The sequence below is a fragment of the Archocentrus centrarchus genome, chromosome 5 (assembly GCF_007364275.1).
Source record: "Archocentrus centrarchus isolate MPI-CPG fArcCen1 chromosome 5, fArcCen1, whole genome shotgun sequence".
Lineage (NCBI taxonomy): Eukaryota > Metazoa > Chordata > Actinopteri > Cichliformes > Cichlidae > Archocentrus > Archocentrus centrarchus.
The window spans coordinates 8,686,223-8,694,875 of NC_044350.1; the positions used below are offsets into that span (position 1 = coordinate 8,686,223).

General features: G+C 40.6%; 1 long non-coding RNA gene across 1 annotated transcript; it reads right to left on the reverse strand.

Annotated features, from left to right (window-relative positions):
* Positions 1-590: 590 nt before the first annotated feature.
* Positions 591-5,539, reverse strand: LOC115780835 (uncharacterized). The gene is made up of 6 exons (XR_004019994.1): positions 5,404-5,539; positions 2,170-3,280; positions 2,011-2,061; positions 1,712-1,900; positions 1,026-1,565; positions 591-909 (listed from the first exon to the last, which is right to left on the reverse strand). It is a non-coding gene; the product is annotated as an uncharacterized LOC115780835 (long non-coding RNA).
* Between the last annotated feature and the right edge of the window lie 3,114 nt (positions 5,540-8,653).

The following is an 8,653-nucleotide window of genomic DNA, read 5'->3' on the forward strand; positions in this document are numbered from 1 at the left end:
ATATGATATTCAAACTTGAGTTTTTGGTCTTCAGTTTCCTTTTGATCACTGTGGACTTGAAGCTTCTTTAAAAAGAAACACATTGAATCTGTTTTTGTATTGTTGGAGGGCAGGGATTAACAGTGTACAAATAAAAGGATCTTCACTTTTTTAAGGTTTGTGCATATTTAATAAGCTGCTGTTTGAAGACCTGGAAAGAAAGAAATGTGCACATGTGTGCAAACAGTGAAAGCCTGTGACCAAGAGGTTTCACTGTCATTTCACTGTCATTTCACTGAAATGATGTAGAAGCATGAGATATCATGGCTGCTATAACAATAATTTTAAACTGAGTGTAACCGTCCAGATGCAATATGTGTCTCCCTGAATGCAAATATACACCAACATTTTTTTTAGTGAAAACAAATTTAATAAAGAAAGCTGCTGTTACACAAACTGTAGAGTTAAATTAAATTAAGACAATTTTTGTAAAAGAAAAAAAAACCTAACATGTACAGTAAGGACGAAAGAAAATAAACAATGAATTCATTCAGTAGACAAACATTTTCTATTCAGACACAGTTAGACACACTTTGTGCCTCCAAAGTACAAACATTGTAAGTTTTAAATATTTTCATGGTGTCTCTTACAATAATAATAAAAAAAAAATTACATTACAACAACAGTGCAGCTAATTAATGGGATGTTAAACATACATGTCCACTTACCCAAAGGGGCCTAAAAGTACTAAAATTGATAATTGGCTACAATTTCACTTGTGAGTGGGTCTTGCAGTGAGATGTTTCTTTTGGGATCTGTCATCCGTCTATCTGTCCCTCCGTCGATCAATCCATCCATTGGTCCATCCATCCATCAGCAGGAGCTGTCATGCAACCAGAGGTGTGGGTAAACGCTAGAGAGGCAGCCAGTCTAGGGGAGAGAGGGCAAACACAGAGACTCAAGACAACCATTCATTCCTGTGGACAAATTAGAATCACTGTTTCACCTAACAGGCATCTCTCTGGACATGGGATGAAGTTGTGTACCTTGAATGAACCCACACAGGAACGGGGACTTCTTGCTGTGAGGTGACATCTGTACAGTAAAAACCCCTCAGACCAGCTGTGTCCTTTCACATCCATGTTTCGAGGGTCTCAGTGAAAGATGGAGGATGGAGTAAACAGTGGAGATGACTCTGCTGACAGTGAGGTCATCGATATCCAGAGTGTGGACACAGTTCTTCCGGTACATCTTCAGCACACAAAGATCCGCCTGCTCAGGAATAACTGGTGTCAGGATTTGAGGAGGAAAGCAGGAGCCTGCAGGTGGCACCATCACACCAGCTGGTGAGTCAGTAAGTGGAGCTGGAGTAGCATTCTCCCTCTGGCTCTGCTCCACATGGGTAAAAGGTGTCATCATCTGGACCAAGTGGAAGAATCCTCGTAATGGGATATAATGAAAATCCCTGTAGCTGGTGACCCGGTTATTATACAGGCTGAGGATGAGGTTGTCCATGGAGTCAAAGGACAGTTCCTCATGTTTGGAATGACCATCTGAAGTACTGTTACTGGTCTCAAAACGCTCGGCTACAAGAAAAAAAAAACATTTTCTACATTAATCATGACGTGATCAGACAAATGTCAAGACATGGATTTATATCGTCACATGCTATTTCAAGAGAGGGCAAACACAGAGAGCCAAGACTACCATTCACACTCATTCAAATTCATACCTGTGGCCAATTTAGAATCACTGTTTAGCCTAACAGGCATCTCTCTGGACCGTGGGATGAAGCTGAGTAGCTTGAATGAACCCACACAGGAACGAGGACTTCTTGCTGTTGTTCGCTTTCCCCTGAAGACTCTCAGTTGTCTTTGAGTCTTACTTCCTGTTTTTTTCTCCTAGTGTTATCACCTCTCCTCTTTTAAGAGACAAATGCAAAATAACACAGGACGAGAGTGAATTAATTCAGAACAGCAGGAAAACTACTGGTTATTGTGAGGAAATGCAGACCAAGATAAATATATTTACAGCTTTGATGAAGGGAATTGTTTTCTGTGGCTTTTTCTCAGCTTGCCTCTTCTTATGATTTTAAAGACAAAAGGCAGAAAGGGAAAAATCAAAGTTAAAACCTCGAGATGTTTTCCAATATTGTGGGACATTATTTTAGAGACACTATTTACTACCTACCACTTTCTTCTTTCTTGCTCACATGTGAAGTGCAGAAGATGATCAACACTTGAAATGGTCCTTGGGGCTTTTTAGTTCATTTCATGCTGATTATATAATAAAGTCTTCTTTTCTTTATAGTCATATCAGACACACAGGCCAGCACCAAGAAATCAAGAAACGTGCAAGATGCACAACAATCGCTGACCTGTGTACCTCACTAATCATAAACTATATACATATGTACAGTAATAACCCCTCAGGCCAGCCGTGTCCCCTCACATCCATGTTTCGATGGTTTCAGGGACAGATGGAGGGGTGTTGTTTGCCTTGCCAGGCACAAGCCAGACATGAGAGGTTCAAAATTTTACTGTAAAGCACGAGGCTTTATAGTAGATGTTCCTGGTGCAAGATGATCAGTCCACAGCCTGATTATCTGTATGGACCAAAGCAGATCACAGGAACAGTCTCAGTCTTAAAAGTAAAAGAGCCTTGAGGAAACTCTCCAGGAAAGACTTCAGTTTCCATCACAGTCTCAAACGTTTCCTCGGTGGAGCGGGGCTCCCGTTGCTGCTCTCTTCTTCTGTCGCATTTCGTTTTGCACACCGTGACGACTTTTCTGAAAACTGACACAGCACTGACATGAGGACATTGCCTTCTGCGCTGTAGTCCGTTACTCTCCATCGGTTTGCCATTTCAGTGTCTTCATTGTGGTAGACAGTAGAGATGACTCTGGTGACAACTTTGCCGTCAACATTCAGAGTGCTGACACAGTTCCTCCGGTCTGCCTTCAGCACATAAACATCTGCCTTCTCAGGAAGAGCAGGAGTCAGGAATTGAGGAGGAAAGTTGGAGCCTGCAGGCGGCACCATCACACCAGGTGGTGAGACTGTATGTGGCGACGGAGTGTCATTCTCCGTGTGCCCCGTTTGGGCAAAGGGTGTCACCAACTTGTCTGAGCAGAAGTTTCCTCTAATGGGGATGAAAGGAAAATCCTTGTCCCCGGTGACCAAGTTATGGTACAGGCTCAGGACCAGGTTGGACATGGAGTCGACATTGCTGTCGTTCAAAGGACGGTTCCTCAGGTTTGTGACCAGCATCTTACGTACTGAGTAAGCCTTCATCAGCCGAACTACAAGAAAATAAAAAATGTTTTCTACATTAATCATGACATGATCAGATATGCTACAGTAAGAGGGTCCACATTCAAAGTTTAACCCTTTTCATGTGGTACAAGGTGAGAAAATGATATTGAATTGTAAACGCTTAAATGAAGAATGTTAAACAAAAGATCACACCAACCACTTCAAATCCAAACCAAATTTTGCATGTTGCAGACGGACGCACTGCTCATAGAAAAAATCTGCAAAATTGTGATTTTAACTGGATGTGAATTAAAATTTTACAGCTCCCAGTAAAGAACAATTCAGTGTGTTGTTGGTGACTGTGAACAAATTTCAAGGGCATTCATGATTGAAGGAATTCATAATGAAATTAAAAATTGTGATCAATGAATGTAATCCATGTTTTTTGTGAATTATGGCCACATTGACAACAAGGTTTCATGGCGTTTCAATGATGGTTTAACATGCATTCATATTTAGCACTTGCGCTTTTATATTTAAGCATTGGGAGGGGGGGGGGGGGCATCTGAAGTCAGGTGAGAAACCCCAAAGCGCTGCTTAAATCCGTCACATTTTAAATCCGTTTAAACACACATCTGGACAGCTGCATAGATGCTAAAAAAAACAGAGGAACCCTCACACATGTCCATCCATCCATCCACCCATTTTCCTCCACTTATCGCAGGGGCAGCAGCCTAAGCAGAGAAACCCAGACCTCCCTCTCCCCAGCCACTTCCTCCCTTATCCCGGGGAACACCGAGGCATTCCCAGGCCAGCCGAGAAACATAATCTCACATAATATCCTCACATCAATATACTGGGCAAGATCGACATCTCGCAGCCAGAGTAACCATAACTGATTTTACACAAAAAGCGCGCAAGATAAAAATAATAAACTTTTCATGCACGTGTCTGTATTTTATTCACCTGTCTGTGTAAACTCAGTGAGTGACTCAGTGAACTTTAAAAGCGCCATTTAAGATTTAAGACTTCCAATTCCAATGCCTGACGTCGTTGTTGAATTCTTAGTATTTTTCAAAACGAAAAAAAACAAAATAGTCCAGTGTCCCTCTTTGTCCTGTACTTTCAGTATTAACTCGAATATTTTGCACCTCCTAAACAGATTTTTGGCATATTTCACCTAAAATGTTCCCACTCATGAGTTAATATCATTAATGATATGAATATGATGATATGATTGACATGTTTCTCAGATTTTAGGCCAAAAGGTCATTCACAACAGTTTAAATACAGCCAATCACTTTTTATCAGACGATCACGGCTGCAAAACAAATCTACGTTAGCCTAATAATAATATATGGTACTTTATTACAATGTTTTACCATAGCGGCGGTCCAGTATACGATGGATGCCAAGTGTGATCAAGTACTTTTCACGCCGTAAACCAGAGGAGGCCATTTTTGGATCTTTGAGTAGTTGTTGAAGTTTTTCAAAGTTTGGAAGTTTGAATTTGGAAATTTAAAGTTTCCACAGCACTTGCAGAAAAAGCTCCTGTCAGCGATCGCGTCAAACAGGCAAATGTTTCCAGTAATCAAAGAGACATTTGAAAGAAGAAAGAAACAGGCGAATGTTAATTTCTGCTTCTGCACATGTTCCGATCTCTGTTCTGTTCTGTTCGATTCCGATCACCATGACTCCCAACGTCACCTAAGCGACGTGGAATGACAGACGACTTAGCTTTTTTTTTTAATTATTGTAATTATCATATTTTAAAAAATCATATTTCTCGTTTATTTTCATAGTTTCGTATTCAGATTAATTTTAATATCTATTACCAGACTTATTTTTGGTTAGCTTTGATCTTTTTTATATTAAGTCTCCAGTTTATAAATATTAAAGAACATAAATACAACACAGCAAATCCTTTGGATAGCTTTTATATTACTCATACCCCATACACCTCTCCCTATGTGGCTACACCACTTCTGGGGTGCTACATTTGCACGCTGTCTAAATGTGAAGGAAAACAGAATATGTTGATTTGCTAACAATTATAATTACAGTATGAATATGTGTGCAGTGTGTTTGGCGCAAGGGCAGGGGCCTAGGCGGAGGCCCTGGTGGACCGATCCCCTGCTATGGCGGCTGGCTATCGGACATGGAATCTCACCTCTTTGGTGGGGAAGATACTGGCTAAATACAGTCGGGCTCAACACATGTCCTGGGCTCTGGGTCCAGTCTCCTGAAGAGAGGCTGGACTCTGTGTCGGAGTGATGTTTTGCTGTTGGATTTTTTTTCTTCTTCTTATTCTTTCCTTTTTTTTTTTCTAAGAGACGGCCCACAATTTAGAGGGGGCAGTCCATTGGCCCATCTTTAATATAGACACTGGACTGAACCAATCAGGATATAGGACGAAACCGGCCCCACCCTTTTGTGGTCCCCTGTAACTCCCGCTAGTTTCAGTGTTGAGCGTGTGTGCTAAAGGAGAGGCAACAAGGAGAAACCGAAGTGGCAGGCTACATCATAACATTTTAGATATTTAGGTTAAAGGTGTGTTGAAAGGGCTGCATAGTAGTTTGAATTTGTAGCCTCTATGCTATGGTTATACATGTTTTATAAAGCACTCAAACAAGTGAAATAACAGGTTTTAAAACTGATAAATGATAAGTACAACCTTTGCTATTTAAGAATTACTAAACTAAGTGATAAAAAAGTATAAAAGTGTTATTAGCAAAAGGTATGCCCACATTGAATGAGAGTAAGACAGTGTCAAATGCTTTTGAGACATAGTTGCGGGCCGGTCTAAGCCAAAAATGCCAATAAAATAATGTTTTTTGTCCCTGGTGGAAGGTTGAGTTTAGTGTTCCTCTCTGGTCTATATCATTAGCATGCACTTTCAAAAGACTGAAACCTGTGTGGAAATGATCAGTCGCACTGTATTCAGTAATCGGTGTTTAATTCAGTTGATTGGAAGAAGCTTTTTTTTATGTATTATATTTTTTATATTTATATTCTATATATATTGTTTTTTGTTTGTTTGTTTGTTTTTACCTTGAGTGTGTTCCTGATCAACATTAATCTCATACAGATTCCTCTCCAAGCGCGGTGGGTTGTCATTGATGTCCTTTATAGAAATCTGAATTCCTAAATAAACGTAAAATTTATTCTGTAGTGTGTGTGTGTGTGTGTGTGTGTGTGTGTGTGTGTGTGTGTGTGTGTGTGTGTGTGTGTGTGTGTGTGTGTGTGTGTGCATACCTGTCTTTCCATGGAAGCAGCCTTATACTCTTTAATACATTTTGACCATTGCCATCTTTTACTGTGATACATGCTCCTGTCACTTCTGGTGATCAAGCAGCCTAAAGTATAATTTTTAAAAAGTATAAAACATGGGAGACTTTTGACCTCAGCTTTGTGCGTGACTGTTTCCTAAACCTAACCACTTTGTTTTGATCCCTTAAGCAAACCAAACTGTCACTGACAACTGAAAATATAAACAGAAAGAAAAACGGGAAATAAAATATGAACTAAATCTAGTCCTGTGTTTGAATCATTCATCTACTTCAGGATTCTCTCTAAGTGGACTTTGAACTTTGTAAACTGTCACCTGATTTTCTAAAACCTCTTTGGCCAAACGTTTCTCTGGCAGAAAGTGCTTTGCTGCAAAAAGCAGAACTTACTGGTGATGTCTTTGCTTTCTACAGAAAAGTGCTTTCAGGGCAAACTCCTCCTCCTCCTCAGACTGTGAACTCCTGCTTTGAAAAACTCTGTTGAGCATTTTAACCATTGCCATCTTTGTTTTTTTTTAAACCACGACGAGTGAGGGTGCATTGTATGCTGGTAAGCTTTCACTTCTGAGTCACAAAGTAACTGCGAAGAAGGGAATAGTGCTGTATTAAATAGAACGTTAAAGTATCACAGAGAGTCACTGCCTCAAAGGCTTCTATCAGACTTCTTTTGGCAACAAGAGGATTTTCCCCCTGCTTACAATTAGAAAGGATGCAGACAAAAAGAATTTCTGGATTGCCTTCATGTCTCAAGCTACATCCAGTTGTATGTGAAGTACTGTGCAAAAGTCTTGAGCCCCTTTCCAGATGGTATCATGTGGTGGATCAAAAATTGAGGATACTTTTTGTGATCATAATTCCACTCTTTAATTAATTTACTTTCATTTTTGCAATAGTGAAAGATGTGATAAGTGAGAACAATAAAGGACAAGTAGGGTAGATGCAAAGAGATGAATCATACAAACAAACAAGCAAACAAAACAGAAAAAAATGTCACATATAGGTGTGTGATTGTAGATTTATTTACATGTGTGAGTGCTACATTACCGTCTTTGGAAAAATAGGTCAGGGGTTTGAATCCCGGTCAGGTCATGCATCCAATAAGGGTCCTCGGGCTAGGTCCCCCATGCTGCCCAAGCCTGCCTCAGACAATGAGCAATGTCGCCCAGATTAACAAGGTCTGCATCAAGTGTTGAGGAACCAGGACATACTGATGATGAGTGGACTACTAGGACAAGGATACGGTACAAGTGGACACAAGAGGAGAATCGGGAACTGTTGGAATGCTACTATGTAACCCCAGTGAAATGGTTACATGAAGAGGATGTGGGACCTATGGACTCTTCGACACCCAACATCTAGACTGAAACAATTAGTAGCTCAGTGTTCCAACATCCACAAGAAGCAACTGCTATCACAGCTGGAGCTACAACAAGGCGGAGCAAGGACGTCAGTTTGGGGGACATATCATCAACCCCACAATCTGAGATTGGGTACAAAGCTGCAACAACAGCTGGTACGTTGAATGCCGAATCTGAAAGATAACATCATGGCTAAGCTGTAGCATATGTGAAGAACCCTCTGAAAGTCCACTAGACGATATGAATGCAACACTACAGACAATCCCCACTTCAACCATCACTGAAACCAACTAGCTGATCTATACCATGGAAGCAGTGATCCTTGCGATGCTTGGCTATAAGATGAACAGCCACAAGGAGCAGTACCCTCCCTGGAAACAATGACTAGAGGCTGAGATCAAGGCAGCATAGAAGGAAGTTAGCAAGACTGGAGGAGCAACAACAATGCTCAGTGGCTGGTGGATCTAAGACTGTCCACAGTGACAGGTTTCTTTAATGCTATGTGGAATAAATCTCCAATTAAGCAGAGCTGGGAAGCAGAAATCTGAAAGATGAGACAGATTACATGAAATCTTTTTCCAGAATTTTTTAATAGGTTTGCAATCCTATTTGGCATGCAGGTAGGTGTCTGGATTGTTCTGTGTGCAGTGTGAGTAGATTTGAAATTGTGTAAAAGCCATTTTAAACATCCTTGCACCAGTATAGCGTATTCTGTGTATTGTGTTGGTTGTATGTTTTCTGAAAATGGCTGAAATGCGGCCCCAAACCACGACAG